This window comes from Neofelis nebulosa, chromosome 8 (genome assembly GCF_028018385.1).
Source record: "Neofelis nebulosa isolate mNeoNeb1 chromosome 8, mNeoNeb1.pri, whole genome shotgun sequence".
NCBI classification, from domain to species: Eukaryota; Metazoa; Chordata; class Mammalia; order Carnivora; family Felidae; genus Neofelis; species Neofelis nebulosa.
Window position 1 is genome coordinate 115,568,046 of NC_080789.1, and position 18,748 is coordinate 115,586,793.

Consider the following 18,748-nt stretch of genomic DNA (forward strand, 5'->3'; position numbering starts at 1 on the left):
TCTTCCCTCTGGAGCCACTGCCCAATCCCACCGTGGTAGATGAATTCCACTTGGGCAACTTCCCCAAGTCAACCGGCCCAGGGCAGCAGGACCACGGAACAGAAGGAACCTACCTGTGAGCACAGGTGTAAAACAGGCGGGGCCGTGTTTATTTTTACCCAGGGGAATCTTCTTTCCCGTGGCTTCCAGCTAGTGGGGAGCAGCCCTGCGTCCCCGGAGGTTGGGCCGCGGGCCAGGCCTGCAAGAGCTAGGCCAGAGCCGGCCCCACTTCTCTGGTGGACGGAAACGGCGCCGTGGCAGCCCCCGCGAACAATGGCCAGGAAATGCCTGCCGGCCTGTGTGCAGGTGAAAGGGAGACACATGTGCTTCCTGTCGGGGGAATTCTTACGGGGGCCCATCCCACAATTCTGCTGACCGGGCGCGTCCTTGCTCTTCACCACATGCTCTGTTACGGTGGCAGAAAAGTCCCGGCCATCAGCGCAGAGAGCATCGAACTCGGGAAGTCGATCACTTCCCACGAGGCCCCCACATCTTATGGAAGGCTGACAGGCCCTGGCGGTTACTGTAGCAGAAGCCATTCCTGACGCTCCTGCTGCACAGCTCGCAGGGGTTGTACCACTTGGGCCGTTCACAGGAATGGAAGGACCAGAGAGGCGAGCATGTGTTCTTAGATTCCACTGCAAGTCACTGGACTACGGTCCACAGGGGAAAGTGATCCCATTACAAACACAGGGAGGGCTACGGGAACACAGAGGCAAGGCCACGAAGGCGAATCCCTGTTCTGTGCAGTGCTATACCCCCGGCATCTAGCACATAGCCTGCTCTCAATAAATAACTGTGGAATGAATGCACAAAAGGAGAAAGGGACATTTGAGCTGGGTTTTGAAGAATGATTAGGAGTTCACTAGATAAACTGCATGTGCGTGTGTATGAGAGAGGGAATTGGTATATCAAATAGATCTGGGGTGCAGTTATCTCATTGTAGCATTTAGATCAGGGAGGGCCCCCATAGATCGGGCCCCCCGCCCCCCCCCCCCCCCCCCCCACTGACTGGCTTCATGTCACTCATACAGTCGGCACCACAGTAAGCCCTGGAGTGTAGGTCTTATTACACTCAGTTTCTCTTACCGTGTCAGGCTCTTTAAAAGCCATGTACCATGCAGGACACAGGGGGGCAGGCAGCGCCCACGGCACAGCCCCCTGCCAGTGCGCAAGGAGAGAGGGCCCTCACCAAACACACACTCGGCCCTTCTCCTTACTGGGCAAGGAGGTGGTCTGGTTGGTCTGGTATGGCCACGTCCGCGTGGACATTGTGTTTAACAAACCCTCAAGTGGCATGACGACCCAGGCCGACCCATAAACCTCTTTCAAAAAAGATCCAAAAGGTAAGAGCCATAACTCGAACTTACAGGTGTGAGATCAAAAGCATACTGGTTATTGGGAACTCCGGACTTGTGTTGCCTCACGGAGGCCAGGTGCCTCTGCGGAGCGGGATTACAAAGCACGCCAGCTTCAGGACACCGGGCCTAGAGCCGTGCAGGAGAACAAAGAGGAATGGGCACACCCGCAAGCCCCACAACCCAAATGGGCCGTCCCAGCCACCACCCGATCCCCGAGGACTTCTCTCCTCGGGCTGACACTCTTCGCCTTCTGATCCCAACGCTTCCCCTGGGCCTCCACCTCGTTTTTCCACCCATGCTAAACACCACCTGAGACAGATCTGGGAACAGTCACATGGGTTTTCCAACCCCTCTCACCGTCTGCTGTCTTCAGCATCCTCATCTACTTAAGACGGAATGGGCTGCCTCAAGAGGTAGCAAGCGCCCCATCACACGTCAATCACAGCGGCCACCGTCAGAGGAGCTGGCTTGCTGAGGAGACAGGCATCCAGTGAACTGGACAAAAAGCTGTCCCTTTTAAAGTCTCTTTCTGATCCTGAGATCCCAGCATTCTAAATCAACAGTATTCAACTGATCACCTACCCACCAACTCACAGGGTGGCTGTAACTACAAATACACAGCAAAATTTGCCATAAATGGAAATTATTGTAGCATCGGATTTAACAACTTCGAAAGGTATGGGTATGGCTCAAGCAACAAAGTATCAGGGGTGATCCTTTTAACCCTAGTGCTAATGCCACTGGCACCCAGCCCCAGCTATGACCCCTGGAATAAGTCACTAACTATACCAAACCTCAGTTTCCTGATCTGCGAAATGGCAATGCTCCCATCTGCCCGTTTGCCCACTAGACTGTTTGAGGACCAAATAAAGATATATAAAAGCATAAATCACCACGTAAATCCAAGATTGTGGATTTATCATGCTACCGTGGTTCTAGTTTGTCTCTGAAGGGTTACTACTTGCCTTATGGAAAGACTTCATATTAGTTGTTAATTTTTGCCATGAAGTTTAGAACATGTCCTCTTGTATCCCTTGGGATCTGACTTTTGATTTCCAAGGTCAAACCTGCTTTATATCACCCACATATCTCATCTTTTGGGAATGGATATTTCGATCTCCATCCAAGTCACTTAGAAGAGTAAGTGGTACTTTGGAGAGCCCAAAACATTGAAGCACAATTCCTGAGTGCTTAGAAACCACCAGACACTCAAAGTATAATGAATAAGACACATACTTTGCCCTTGAGAATCCTACTATCCTGCTGTACAGACAGCAGGAAAATAGGCAGAAGGGACCCTGACCCAGTCTCAAGGGGTCAAGGAAGCTTCTGGAAGGAAGACTGAAATCCACCTCAAGGTGGATCTGCACTGTAAGATCACCCTGTAAGTATGATTGTCCAGCCAGTTCATTTAAGAAATGTTTTCCTTCCCTACTTTGGTTCGTTACCTTGTTCATCTAGGAAGAGGGATCAGGACAGTGAAGGTGCCTGGATAGGATCTCAGGGAAGGAGGGGACTTTTAGCACGAGCTGGACCAGGACACAAGAGACAAATGAGCTCACTCTAAATATTTATTTTTTTCATTCTGTGAATATCTAAATACCATTCACACAGATGAAACATTTAATGTAAGAACAAACATGTTCAGAGAGAAAGCACACTTTATTTCATTTTATGCTCCCAGCAAACTTCCTAAGGTAGCTACGGATGTCTCCATTTTGCGGACAAGAACACTGAGGCTGAGGGCCTGAGCCTGTAAGCGCAGATCGGAGGTTCAAACACAGGTCTGTCTAGCTTCCAAGCCCTCACTACTATTTTAGGCTTACCCATCTAAATTTCCTTCCTTGATGACAATAGAAGTTTCCTAATTTACCAAATACTGCCTAAATATAAACAAGGAAAAATGAAAGGCACGGTGACATTAAAGTGCAAAACTAGGGGCGCCTGGGTGGCTCAGTCGGTTGGGCGGCCGACTTCGGCTCAGGCCATGACCTCACGGTCTGTGAGTTCGAGCCCCGCGTTGGGCTCTGGGCTGACGGCTCAGAGCCTGGAGCCTGTTTCAGATTCTCTGTCTCCCTCTGTCTGCCCCTCCCCCACTCACGCTCTGTCAAAAATAAATAAACATTAAAAACAAGTTTTTAAGTGCAAAACTATACTTAAAAGGAAAAAAAAAATCTCCTTTCTTCTCTTGGGTTAAGATGGCTCTTCTACAGGATTCTTTTCCCAATACACACCAGGGCACACACACATATGTACATATGCACACACAGCCGCAAGGCCTGATGCCTCACTTGACTGTAAGGTTTTGATGGCAGTGTTTGTATTAATTTTCAATGCCCAGTAATAGGACTCATTCACACATAGATCACGTCATTGCTCTGTGACCTTCAGTGGCCCTCTTTGGTCATTTTTGGATTCAGGCTCCTACAGAGCTATCGTGAAACCTGTTGTGTGAACTGGAGAAGCAGACAAACTACAGCTATGGTAAATGGGAGAGGAGTGAGTGACCTCCAAGAAAAAAAAGCCACCTAAATTCTAAAAGAAAAACTATCGATCTAGAAATAGTCACTCTTATCTACAACACTGATAGAATCTGGGCTTCATCTGGGCAAGGGGAAACCACAAAAGCGTCTGGGCGAGCAGGGGAAAGTGTGCCTGACAATCAGTATGGTGGGAAAGTGGACAACTAAAGTGGTTAGAACACAGACAGACGTGCAGACGAGCAGTTATGTCTCTTCTCTTGTAACGTGCAAGGCTGGTAGCAGAGGAGATGGGGGAAAAGGAATAATACAAGTCATTTTCAAGAAAACAAGTGTAATGTCTTACTTGGCGACTAAGATAATGGTCATTTAAGAGAAATGCAGAAATCAGAAGTAAGTGTCGGTTGGAGAAGATGACAGGTAATTTGATTGTAATTTAACCAACCCAGTCCCATACATTTTTTTCTCCAAATCATTTTTGAGTGGATTTTCATCAGATTATTTGTCCTGTCCAAAAAACCGGAACAAGACCACTTAAAGTAATCTTATTTTGTGGTAGATCTCGAAGTTCTATTCAATATTAGCCATTAGCATTTAAGCAGAGAGCTGTCCACCCCTTCATTGTAGGGATGAATTTCTGTTTCTCCACGTTGTTCAATATGTATCTGTTGTGTTGAATTGAGCCTGAGACACTGCACAAAAGAAGGGAACATCTTTGGGCTTCAGTCTTCTCTGAAGGTTCTTCGGGGTCCTTCTCGTTCTAGAAATCTGTCTGTCTCTCTAGCCTATTCACCCTTGTGATGAACAGCATGTGTTTCTAAGTCAGCTGGCCACAGTAAAAAGGGTACAGCTTGTGGCCATGACACGGAACAAAGCTAAATAGGTCATACGAAGACAGAACCTCTGACCTTGGCCCCATTAGCACCCATAGAGGCCAACCAAGAGAGCTGAGCAAAATGGTCACACACGAAGAAGAGGAAGAGGAGAGGGTGGGGGCTGAGGCCATGCAGTACACCATCTAGCAACTCTCCACCCAGGGGTCCCAGAGGGCAGGTGTTGCACACTTATTCCAACTTAGGTTGGTCAGGACACTTGTTTTACACTGAATGTGCTAGGCACTGGGCTGCACTAAAGAACATAAAGACACAAGGCCAGCCAACACCCTCCCTTGCAGATGCAATGGTCTAGGTTGTAGTATGTCGATTAGGGGCTCATCACCAGGGTAGACGTTGGCAAATGGATGTTATTTCGTAACAGGTACCAATTCCTCCTCCCTCTACAGCCTTAAAAATAAAAATAGTTTTTGTTCTCGTATTTACAGTTGTAAGGCTCCCCACGACAATGAAATAAAACCATTAATAAGCTCATCAGATCAACCAAAACTCTTCTTCCTTTTAAAATTTGCCTAGAACATGAACTGAAAATAAAGGAAAAAGACAAATACCCAATTAAAAATGTAAAACAAATTGGGACACCTGGGTGGCTCAGTCGGTTAAGCATCCGACTTCGGCTCAGGTCATGATCTCACGGCTTGTGAGTTCGAGCCCCGCGTCGGGCCCTGTGCTGACAGCTCGGAGCCTGGAGCCTGCTTTGGATTCTGTGTCTCCTTCTCTCTCTCTCTCTCTCTGCCCCTCCCCCACTTGTGCTCTGTCTCTATCAAAAATAAATAAATGTAAAAAAAAATTTTTTTTAATGTAAAACAAATGATCACTCTCACCGGTAATCAAAGATACGTAAAGTAAACCCAAATGCCATTATTCACTGGTCAAATTATCGAAGTTTCCAGAAGGCAGTATTTGTTGGTAAGGGCATGGTAAGCTGTAAGGGTTCTCCTATTTGTGGGGGCGTATGAATGGGGAGGGGGGAAGTATCTGTGTGTAAGTGGGTATTTCCTTTCTTAAAAGTGATATGTTATAAAATCTTCAAAAACCTGAAACTCCAATAATCTCATTTCCTGGGATCCATCCTAATGAAATAATCAGAGATACCCACAAAGTCTTCTATAAAGAGACTTACCCAAGTTTCAATTATGATGACAAAAAAATTAGACCAAATAAATGTCCACTTGAGATATGGTTAAAAAAACAAAACAAAACCCTGATGCATCCACACAGTAGACTAGAATATGTACACACATGTATAAAATTATGTTTTCAGATATACAATGGCACAGGGAAATGCTCATGGTACCATGTTAAACAGAAAAACAGGATACAAACCCTACATTCAGTGCAATAGCAATTTCACACACACACACACACACACACACACACACACACACACACACGAGAAAAATCACCAAAAGGAAACATATCAAAATGTCAACAGTGGTGTTTTATTCTGGTTTGCTTTTTCTTTTTTAATGTTCTTATTTATATTTTACTGTATTTTACAGTGACCTGTCACGAAATACATTTGGTAGAGCCATATGAAGTAACGCCATTTTCGAGGAAAAAAGGGCCATATGCTGACACTTTCGTGTACTTTAACTTAATATGATCTCACCATCAGAAAAAAAAACTTAGGGGTGCCTGGCTGGCTCAGTCAGTAGAGCATGTGACTCTTGATCCTGGGCTTGTTGAGTTCGAGCCCCACGTTAGGGGTAGGGTTTACTTGATTGATAGATAGATGGATAGATGGACAGATAGAAAGAAAAACAATTAAGAACAGTTTCTTAGGTAGGATTAGGAAAATGTATCTTTGAAAATATATTACATATTTGGCAGGCTCAATGAAAAGAAACACTGAAGAAAAAAATAAATGAGCAATAAATTACATAAGGTTCTAAGGGTCTAGTATATGGCACATGGGTCTTATCTGCTACAGAGTTTCTTAACCTGTTTCCAGGAAGCCTAAAGTTACATGTTCTGCTGATAAAAATCTAATGCAAGATTACAAAACAGCATTCTAAAGGTCTTGATTAGACATTGTTACTCTTCTAGAAAACCTAAAACTTCTCAGTTGTGTTCACTGACATTCCATATTTAAGATGTAATTAGTCCCTCAAGTTGTTGGCAGTTCACTGTAAATACTTCTTCCACTGACAACTTTTCAGTCTAATGTTATGATTAATATATAACAAAGTACTTTCTTTAAACAAGAGGTAAATAGCTAAGACCTAACAGCAGGATGAAGCACGTTGCTAACTGACACATGAATATTTACTGCTTTCTATGTACTTTATTATGAACAATAGGATTGCCATTTCTCTTTTCCATCTTAATGAAAGAAAGAACTCAACAGTTTCAGTGTAAGCTCTGAGGCGGTGAAGTGCTCACACACTGTTGTTACCATACCACAATACTGTGATGACCAGCTCTTGTCAGGGCACTCAAGTTGTTAAAATCTTCTCCACATAAAAAGCATATTTAATCTGTGAAGTAATAATTTCAGTATGGCAACCATTCCTGAGTTAAGTTTCTTTAGGGTGACAAAAAAAAAAAAAAAAAAAAAAAAGGAGGTGGAAAACTTGGGTCTCAGATCAAAAGGACTTCTGGAATGCTAATCTTGCTGGGTTGGGTCGGTGTTAAGGCACTGATTCCAAAACAGAGAGAGACAAGGGAAACAAAGTACCAAATGTTATGCACTTTATTTTTTTTATAAATATTATCTCTTCTAACTTCTTTTTTGTCTTTTCCCCCAAGACCTGAGTGAACACACACACACACACACACACACACACACACACACACTCCCATCTTCTCTTTCACCTCTACGTTCTGTCACACAATTATTGCTTTGGTGACCCCACCCCCTTTTTATGAGACCCTAAGTACCTCATTAACATTTCTCAAAGATTAGTAGTCATTAAGAAAAGGAGTGAAATTGGATAAGATTTTTTAAATCTTCTGGAATTTCTGGCTATTTGCGAAAATAACCATAAAACTTACAATAGACTAGAATTTAATCCCACTACCAACATGCATGTCAAACTCCACATGTAAAGATTCCTGGAATAGTCTATTAAACTTAGAACACACTAGTTTTCTTTGAAAATATCTTGAGAACAAAAGAGCCAAAGTTTTATAATAATGTTAAAGTTCAAATCATTTCATAAAACTTGTAAATTATTTTCTAATTGCAAAAGTCATGTAAAGTTATTCTAGAAGTAAATGCTGCAAAATTCAGTGTTGAAGAAAAAAGAGTTCCCAGTAACCCCACTGTGCCAAGAGATAACCACCAACAGTTCGGTTTCTATCTCTCCTATTCTTTGTATACATGCAGTTGCTTTCTCACTCTCCTTTTTTTTTTTTTCCCCTTCTTCGAAATGTATCTTGGTGTCTCTTCATTCTTTCATTTACGTACAGAAGAAACAAGCTTATAGGTAAGCTACAGAGAGATCACCAACAAGCAACAACTTACAAGGATATTTCACGGTCTAATAATTAATCTTTACTAGTTTAGCCTGCCTGTGCCCAACTATATTATCTACAGAAAGTTTTTGGAGAATATATTTAAAGAAAGTAAAGGTAATAGTCCAAATGCTAAACAAGATACCACAAATTTAAATCAAGATAACTGACGTTTCAGTATCAGGGCAGTTCCTGTATTTTTTACATGACTGTTAGTGGTTAAAGGATATATCAAAGTATTGGAGACCCATCTGCCCCCCCCCCAACCCCCGCCCCGGGCTGCTGGCCTTACCAAGTGTCCCTCAGCACTCCTTAAGTTGGTAAGCTCTTGGAACAAAACACAGCAGCAAGGTTTTAATGAGTGAGAGAACCCTTCCCATCCAAAAGGTGAAAAACAACATCTGTTACCAAAAAAGTAAGTAAATAAATAAATAAAAAGAAACAGCGGTAATGGGATCAACGATAGACCTAAAGGATTTCAGAGGCATAGTCTTCGCTTATCAAAATCAAAACCACAACAGAACAATTGTTTCAACGCAACACTCTGTGTTCTAAACTCTCTCTAGATTAATTAGCGTGAAATCCCGCCAAGCTCATTAAGGGAGAAATTCTGGACTCCTACAGCACCACTGGTGTTTACTGTCCTCCCAAACTACAGGACTCTCCAACAAGGACAATGGGAACTTGGCGGAACCACAGACTTCTGGGCTGTCTTTACTGATAGCATTTCTAGTTTATTTTTAAGCTGCATTTAAAAAAAATTATAGTCCAAGGATCTTTTCAGATTTGGGGTTTTTTTTTTAAATGAAAAACTGGTCCTTATTTACTCTCCTTGTGTACCTCCAATCTCCAGTTACATTTTATAGCTATTGAACAATAAGCCATATGCTTCTGGAGTCTGTGACGACTCAGATGCGTTATTAACTAACTCTGATTAGCTTGTCAAGTCCTCCAGAGCATGTGAACACTCGGGCACTTTAAGTTATATCCCAAGGAGGTAGAAAGACAAAAAAATTTTGGTTTGTTTTTTTTCTTCTTTTTTCCTGGCACAGGCTTTCTCCGCCCACCCAATCCCCTTAAATCTCTTGGGCCTGCCAAGGGCCTGACCTTCCATTCTCTGGAGCACAGGGTGAAGTTTGCCAGGAGGAAGGCCCAGCAGATTAAGGCCTCTGTTCAACAAATATTTGCTCACCCACTCTTGGGGGAGTGAAAACTGTTTGCTACAAGTTGCCTCCCCAGAGTAATAGTTAGGGACCTGCAGGATGCCTGTTTAGTTGGTGGCTAAGAATTAGACACCTAATAGCAAGGTAAATAGAAAGTTCAAACCCACACAACATTATGAAAAACCACATGAATTTACCAAATTCCCAATTTCCATGAAAACCATCACAATTCTCCTGAAATAGAATCCGCATATGAGTTCCAAAACACTATACACGCTTGCCTTGCCAAAGGGCCATAATCCAGTCATCTTAACTTCTAAAACTGCCTGACTCAAGGCACTGTTTTCCTGAAGTTTTACCTGCATAGCCTGTGACCACTCAGTTTTGAATACTGAGTCTGCCATTTTTGTCTAAGTATTTCTGGCAGCCTGACCCCTCCCACCCCATCTTCCAATCCTCACCTCAAATCCCTAGGATGTCTGTTCTTTGCAAATCTGAAAAGACAAAAGCCAGAGAAGGAAGGCCTGAAGATGCCACACACACACACACACACACACACCCTTGAAATTGTGTGGTCCACATTACCCCATCCGTCTCCCTAAGACAGGCCAGGCAACTAGACTAAGGGAGGGAGAGGTGAGCATGGGGGTAGAGGGAGGAGATGCCGGGGATGGCCGTGAGGGTGGCAGGGTGTGTGTGTTGGGAGGCGGAAAGGGAGGGTGATCTGCCTAAGCTAATTCCCCAAAGTCCTCTGCTCCTAGAGAGCACGGATGAGCAAGGAATGGGGCATGACCAGGTCGCGCTGGCGAGGAGTTCTCATTTTTCTTTTTTCCAGTAGTGAAATCACAGGTCCTTTCTCAAAACCCCAGAGGAACCCAAGGGGGCTGGGCTGCTACCTCCAGTGACAAGGACCAAGAGCGGTGCTGAACCTCACTGCGGTCAGGGCACCTAGGCAAACCCGGGCATTCTAGGGTGAACTGATGGCGACGGGGGTGGGGTGGGGGTACTCAGGAGATCCAAGTGCGAAGACCGGGCGCAGGCAGGCAGGCTCCAGATCCCATAAACGAGCTGATTAACGAGATTTACAGCACTCTCAGGCGGGGCTCTTTCCTTTCTCCCACCCTTTTCTCTCCCGCCCCCCTCCACCCCCAACTTAACCACCAGCAGCCAGGGAGGCCCGGCAGCCCCGGGCAGTTGCTGGGAAGCAGCGGCGATTAGCGCCCTAATCCCGGGTCCTGACCCGGCAAAGCGGTGGGTGCGGAAGGCCGGGCGGAGACCCGAGCAGGGAGCTCCGGGCGCGGCAACGAGCTCCCAACGTCCCGCGGGCAGGTCCGGACTGCCGGGGGGGGGGGGAGGGGGGGGCCGGTAGGACGCCACCGTGGGAACCGGGGACCTCGGAGACTCTGAGCAGCGGCTGTCAGTTCCTGGGGTGCTGTCCGCGAAGTCGAGGCGCGCAGGCTAAAGAGCGGGCTGGCCGGAGCCGGGCCGGCGGGGAGGACGCCGAGAGCCGAGGCAGCGACCCTCGCCGTTCCGGGCCCTCCCCGCGAAAGGGGCCGAGCGAGCGCTAACGCCAGCCGCGGCCCTCGGCGCGGGACCCGCGAGTCCCGCACCCGGGCTGGGCACCTGAGGGGCGCGGACGCCCCCTCCCAGCAAAAGCGAACGCTCCCTCACTCCGAGGCTGCGGGCGTGCGGCCCGCGGCGGCCGGGCCGGGCACCGTGTGGGACGCCCGGGGCGGGGGTGCGGACGCCCCCCAACGCCGGGGGAGGCTCGCACCGGAGCAACGTCCGGGCTGGAGAAGTTGGGGGCGCGCGCGGGAGGCTGGGGGCGAGGCCCGCGTAGCGCCGTGGGAACGGGCCAAATGGGCGGCGGGAGTCAGGAGGGGCGAGACATACCGGGACTTACCGAGCGGCTCCCTCATGCTGCCCCGCGCCGCCGCCGCCGCCGCCGCCGCCGCCGCCGCCGCCGCCGCTCCGGCCGGCCGGGGACCAGCGCGACCCGCCCCGCTTGCAGCCGCCGCGGCGGAGCATGCCCGGAGCCGCCGCCGCCCGCCCCACCCACCGCCCGGCCTCGCCCCGCCTACATCTCCGCCCACCGTCCGGTCTCGACCCGCCCACCGCCCGGCTTCGCCCCGCCCATATCCCCGCCCCGCCCGCTAGGCGGCCTCCAGGCTCTGGCTCTCTCCGCGGGAGGGCGGCACCCGAGTAGGGAGCCTAGCTCACCCGCCTCGGGTGGGCCCTGCGTGGGTGGGTCTCCCCAGAGGTACAGGTGACTGGACCTTCTCTCTCTTTCCCTGTCACTTAGGTTTGAGCGGCTTCAACACTGTGCGAATGTCCACACACACACACACACACACAGATACATACAAAACAAAAATATTCGTATACAGATGCACACACTCATATATAATTACGCAAAGATGCACATAAACACACCCATATGCAGTCACACACAGATGCATAGAAACACCCTCATTCGGTCACAGGCAAACCCACACACATATACACACTCACACTTACACAAAGACACACATACAACACAGACACACACAAACACCCATACACACACACTTTCAGAAAAACACAATCATGGAAGGTGTGAGGAGCAGTAAATAATGCCGGGGACAACAGCTTAGTGCTTGGGATTTCCTCGTTTAAAAAAAGACCTCTAAGAGCCTTAGCTATAGGCTGGAGACTTTAGAGGTCAGTTAGTTTATCCTCTCTTGTGATAGATGAGGAAACTGAGGCTAGGAGTAGGATATGCCTAAAGGCAAGAGTAAGGAGGAGGTCAGAGGGAGAGTTCAGAGCAGAATAAACAATTATTCGTAGCCCACTCCACGTTTCCCTGGCAGCAGTGATTAGACCACTGCCAGGTCCGCTCAGGGGCAAAAGTCCTCGTACTTTGGCGAGTAGAGAAAAGACATGAAGCGTTCAAGTTTGCTGATGAGTTGGAGAGAGAGAGAGGGTGTTGGCTAAGTCAAGTCCAAGGGGCAAACACGGATGGCAGAGCAGACTGGAATCCCTGCAGAATTTTTAGGAAACCTCTTAGCCACACCGTGGATTTAGTGTCAGAACAGCATTAACACATGAAGCTGTTTGCACTGTCACCATGGACGACCCCGGTCCGAGGATTGTTTTCTTTTGATCCTCACTACCGGGACTGGGGCTCAGGGAGGCACACAGAAGTTGCAGAATCAGGCCAAAGACCCTTGCCCTTAACCCTGACTATGGAAGAGTATATAGGCCAAGAGAGCAAAAGAGCTAAACACACTGGAAAAGAGGAACAATCAAATCTGATGCTGTGTGTGTGTGCGTTATCTACCGCACATCAAGCATACCGGGGAGACGGTGCAGACAGGACAGCGTGATCAGGTGCTCAAGGAAGAAGGTGTGGATCCCGGTTTGGGGCACTTCTGCCACTTTCTAGATGTATTACTTTACTTCTGTCCACTTCAATTTCCTCTCTAACAAAATGGGGATAATGACAGTGTTCACCTCCTAGGAAATGGGAATTGAAGGAGGTAAGTAAGGCCTTTTGAGCACTCAGCATAGTCCTGGCACATAGTGAAAATGTAGAAAGTAGCAGCCCCTACCATGGAAAGTTCTGTGGGCTGGAGCCGGCAGGGGGAGGCATTCTGGGAGGGCACCCTGGAGGACAGGTGGGTTGTGTCTAGGCAGAGGCAAAGGGTATCATCTCCAGGCTGGAGGAGTTAAGATGAGAAAAAAAGACAATGAATCGCAGAGGCTTTTCTAGAAAATCGTAATCATACACAGTGGTGACATTGCTTCTTGCCATAAACACATCTTTCAGGGACAGAGTGCTTCAGTGACATACAATTCCCATTTGTCCTCAGTTTGTCAAATCAATGAAACAACTTCTCCTTCTTCTTCTTGTGGAATGCCTATACGTGCCCAGCACTATGGAGACACATATGGAGCTCAATATTCCTGCGAGATCATTTATCAGCCCGAAAACTGATTAGAACAATGTTACCTTGTTGGGTGTCCGGGTCACCCCCGCAGAAGTTTTATAATGTCACTGAAATGCTATATAGTTGCAATAGAGAAAACACAGAAGCGATACCAGCAACTAGGCTAAACGTACCTAAATAAAGTTTAATAAGAAATTGTGTCTCAGCAGAAAGGTTGATAAAGGCAGATTTCATTAGAGGGAAGGTAACGAGATTGAGATACTGTAGATTCTGAAGAAGATGACGGTGCAGTTCCAAAGAGTTTTGTGGTTTCTGAGCGCTGGCTCTTTATCATGACAACCTCATTTCAAGATGTTTTGCTTCCCTCTTTCTCCAGCACTGATGTGTCACCAGCCCCGTTCTATTGCTTCCCGACCATGACTAAGGCCATTTCAAATGAACAAGCAAATGAAAACATGAGGATAGAAGGTGGTGGAGGGGCTGGAGAGCGAGGAGAAAGGTGGGAGATTTTTTCAAAAGATTTGAAAATAGAAAAATGAAGGAGGAGGTAAGGTTGAAAAGCTACATGAGTATGAGTAGATAGTTGTCTGAGTTACAAAGGGGAGGGTGGTGCTTCCCCAGATGAGTGTGAAAGTTGGTGAGGTCCATCCGTTGGGCAATTTGCCACACTGGTGACCGGGGCATAGACACGAGGTGGTGGACAGGATATGTGAGAAGCCAGCTGTACATCCGCATGTATGCATATGTTGGCGGTTATGATTTTAGAGGAAAGGAAATTTCTTCGTTAAGTCAGGATTTTGTCGCTCAGAGACCACCTGTGTAAGTTTTATTTTGACTGTAAGAAGAGTCACGTTCCTTCTCCTCATTGCCACCCACCCCACTTCTGTGCAACTTCAGTCACTTGCTCCTACCTACTTGATTCGGGGAGGTTTAAACACAGGACAAAAATATCTGTCTGCTGCTTACGGGATATGTGATATAAAATATGATTGAAAACAACTTTGAGCGTGATGCTGTTAGAAACCCAGCACCGGCTAGGGAACGTGAGCCAGATTCCAGCCCCGGGTGCCCGAATGTCTCCGCCTTTCTCTGAGTCCTGGAGAAGGGATTTCACAGACTCAGGAAGGAACTTGGATTATTGAGTCATCAGGGCAGATGTGCAATGACCAGAGAATGCTTAATGGCCTCTTAAGAAAAAAAAAACGAAAAAAAAAAAAAACCTTGTTTCTTTAACTCCTTGCCTTTTCAAGGACCTAGAATAACCCTCTTCCCTCCTTGCTTTAGGGCTCTTTTGTGATGACCTAATATACGGTTTCCTTTCGTTGACTTAGATATTCTTTGATGTTTTTCTGAGTTTGAAAAACACTACCAGTTCTCATTTTTTAAAGATTAATGTCCTTGATAAAAATCTTGAATCCTTCTCGTTGGCTTGTACTAAAAATCAGACAATAAGTATTATACAAAAACTACAAAAGGTTTTATGTCAACAAGTGCTAATAAACCTTATATATTTTTTAGATACTGACATGCTCTGTATTAATTCAGAGGCTATTCTGCATAATTGTTTTTGGCCATAAACTGGAAATCTGTTTCTCAAACTGCGTTCCATGGACCACCTAATTTCAGATTAATGTTGGGTTTGACTGGAAGCCAAATGCCTGGTCCTCATCCACGTCGGACACAATCAGAATTTCTAATTACCACAGTTGGGACCCAGGAATCTGTACTCTTAAAGTGAATGTCCAGTAAATGTCCAGATGATTCTTACACAAATAAAATTTGAGAAGCAAGAATAGAGCACAAGAAATAGAAAGAGTGTGTCAAAACCTAACAGAATGATAGGCACAAAATAAACGTTCAAAATACAGTAGTCATCAGGGGCACCTGGGTGGCTCAGTCGGTTGAGCATCCGACTTCGGCTCAGGTCACGATCTCACGGTTCGTGAGTTCGAGCCCCGCATCGGGCTCTGTACTGGCAGCTCAGAGCCTGGAGACTGCTTCAAATTCTATGTCTCCCTCTCTCTCTGCTCCTCCCTGGCTCGTGCTCTGTCTCTCTCTCCTTCAAAAATAAATAAAAACATTAAAAAAAAATTAAAAAAAACAAAATACAGTAGTCATCAACATCATTGTATGATGGTGAGGAATGGTACAGCAATGCCCCTGTGAATGAAATGCAATAGATGTTTGTTAACTGTTGACTTAGAAGATTTGGCATCGACCCAGACAGAAAATTGACAATCCTGGGGATTAAGAGAAGAATAACAAATATTTTTAATCATATACCTTCACTCTAAGGAGAATGAATCTGCATGGTTATTGCATAAGAAAAATCATTTTTAATCATTTGCTATCTCTTTGTTGGCTTTTTTCCTCCATGAAGCTACACATTAATGGGAAACAGCCTAGCTCTGCCTCTCTCCCAAACCCTGTCGCCACCCTAGCAAAGGGTTGCTGTTTACTAGTGGTTGACAGAACATTCCAAGCATCCCCCTGCCTGCAGTCTGCGATTCTTTCCCAGATTCATTAAGGAAACCTTGTTTTCCTGTCCTCCAGGGAATGACAGTGGCTGGCTGGGATCCCACTGGTAGAAGGGAGATGCACATGTGACTTCAAAAAGACAGTGATGTGGCCGACATCAGAGTGGTCCAGACATGGGCAGCCCTGAGCCGCCTCTCTTGCCATCACATACCAGCTAATCAGGGATCAAGCAAAAACAACTCTAGCATTTTCTTTAACCCATACAACTTCTTGGGGCACCTGGGTGACTCAGTCGGTTAAGCGTCCCACTTCGGCTCAGGTCAGGATCTCATGGTCCGTGAGCTCAAGCCCCGCGTCAGGCTGTGTGCTGACAGCTCAGAGCCTGGAGCCTGCTTCGGATTCTCTGTCTCCCTCTCTCTCTCTCTGCTCCTCCCCCACTCATGCTCTGTCTCTCTCTCAAAAATAAACATTAAAAAAAAAAAACATACGACTTCTTATTAAAAAATGGGAACTATGTGAACAAAAAGGACACAAGTTGGTTACCAACATTCATTGAAAAAAAAATGCAATGCTTCCATTGGGGGAGAGAATGACATATTGGCCTCTTATTAAGTTGGCAATGGCTAGCAACACAAAAAGGACACTGACTTGGGAGGGAGAAGTGTGAACTACCTTTCATTTAATGTTTCTTTTCTTTTCTTTCTTTTTTTTTTTTTTTTAGTTTATTTGTTTAATTTGAGAGCGAGAGAGCACACGCAAGAGCGTGCAGGAAGGGCAGAGAGAGAGTGAGAGAGAGAATCCCAAGCACCGTCAGCACAGAGCCCGACACGTGCCTCGAAGTCACAAACAGCAAGATCATGACCTGAGCCGAAATCAAGAGTTGGATGCTAAACCTGACTGAGCCACCCAGGTGCCCTCATTTAATATTTCTTATGTGCCAGGTACTTGCTAGGTCTTGACTTGTTGTCTTTCACGTACATAAGGGAAGCATTTGTTACCAGGGTGCTCTGATTTTGAAGAAGTGCTCCTCGTTGAGTGTTGAAGATATCGGAAATCTCCCATATAAGAAAGCTTTCTATGACTTGCTTGAACAAGCTTGCTTGTTCGCCTCTGTGAAACTTCTCTAGCATCTTGTTTAAGCTCTTGGTACAGCATTGATCGTGGCATGCCTTGCATTTGCTTCATCAACCCATGTGTTTAGTTCAGCTACTAGATTCTGAGTTCCTAGTGGAAGGGATTGGCCCCTTCCACTAGGATCATCCCCATCCTAACCGTGTTTTCTTCACCCTTCTGCTTGTCTATTTGGCATCCATCAATCACAGTACAGGGCCAACCTGATGGCCATGGTTGTTTACGACCCCCTGGTGATGTAGAGCCCATCGTCTAAACCACCTCCTTATCTACCTGTCACACACCAAGTCAGTGTCTTCCCTGACCTAATCGTTCCAGGCAGCCCCTATCCTCTCCACCTGCCTCAAAACCTACTAGAGTTATTCAAACCAGCAGACCCTCCACTGATTCCCCAGCCCTGCCTTGCCTTTTGCACAGAGACCTCAGTAAAGGCTGTTGTCTGTGCTTTTCTCTTGCTTCTTTCTGCCTCCTGATGGACACGGGTGCTTCCCCCTGTGGTCCAGCATGGCGTGCCATGCCTGTTTCTAGGGGAACAGTGAGTGACTTGAAACTTTTCTTTCATTTGTTTTGAGAGAGCATGCATGTGAGTGGTGGGGTGGGGGGAGGTTGGTCAGAGAGAGAGGGAGACAGAGGACCCAAAGTAGGCTCTGGAGCTGACAGCAGAGAGCCCAATGCGGGGCTTGAACTCACGAACCACAAGATCATGACCTGAGCCGAAGTCGGATGCTCAACCGACTGAGCCACCTGGGTGCCCGGGAACTTTTCTTCCAAAGGTACTTACATCTTCAGGTTGTCACTCAGTCACCTTTATAAATTAAGACCCAGGTACAAATCAGTCCCACTGTTTACCACAACTGAGCACCATACCTTTGGCAGCTAGATGAAACAGCTATCTGTTGAATTGAATTGGTGAGTACCTCGGAAATGAAGGGTGATCATTTAAACTCACACTGTGCAAATACAAAGTTGTAAATCCTTGCCATACGAATGGGGTCCAAACACTTAGGTGAGGGCTAAGGGTTACCACAGGAAAAATGGCTGGCCAGCACTTTGAGAAAAGGGCTAGGTTTTCTTGAATTATTTCTGTCTGTGTTAAATCCGTTTGGAGTTTTGCTTTTGCTTTTTCCGTGTTCTGTCTTAAAAACAGCTTACTCTCCTCAAACTCTGTTGATGAGCCTTTCAAATACCTGGGTGACATAGAGATCAGGCAGATTGCATGCTATTTGTGTCTTTGGTGTAATCCAACAGAAATTAAATTTTCTAAAAGCAGGCAATATACAACATGCAAATAAGAGAGGGCAAAGGGAATAATCAGTTTGTAGGAAGGCAACAAACAGACATGAAACATAATTCAGGGAAAAGAAAATAAATTGGCGGAAGCCAGCCTTACATCAACAGTAGTTAAAAAGTAGCCCAGCGTCTCATTTGGCTAGAACATTGGTTAGCAAGTTCCAGAATAGTTACTGCCGTGTTTCTTTTGTAACCCACCCTCCCCTGATAACTGGGTTCATTTTTCCCCAGTCTTTGCTAATGAGACCCCGCAAGACTCTCCATTCCCGCAAGTGCCATCACTGGGGCCTCTTCTGCATGGGGACCAGGAGCACATTTTCTTAGTGAGAGGCCGAACTGAGTGCCTTTCTCAAGACGGCAGGAACTGCATGTACTTTCTAGTTTTCTCAAACTAGTGAATGTATTCATTCTTTGTCTAAACATTTTTATAGTCTTCCCTATAGTTCTTGATGCCCGGAATGTGCATCAGACCTTTAGCTGAAACCACCAAATACCTGAAGGTTACCATAACTAACCAGTCACAGA

General features: G+C 46.3%; 1 protein-coding gene across 2 annotated transcripts in view; it reads right to left on the reverse strand.

Moving 5' to 3' along the window:
* Positions 1-18,748, reverse strand: part of JCAD (junctional cadherin 5 associated) — an 82,588-nt gene that overhangs the window by 30,759 nt on the left and 33,081 nt on the right. Inside the window, exon 1 of one of the 2 annotated variants that reach the window (XM_058681577.1) lies at positions 11,299-11,381. The exons of the other annotated variant lie outside the window; for it this stretch is intronic. The gene's annotated coding sequence lies outside the window, so the exon portion shown is untranslated. Of the gene's footprint in view, positions 1-11,298; positions 11,382-18,748 lie in introns of those variants that run through there. 2 annotated transcript variants of the gene reach the window in all.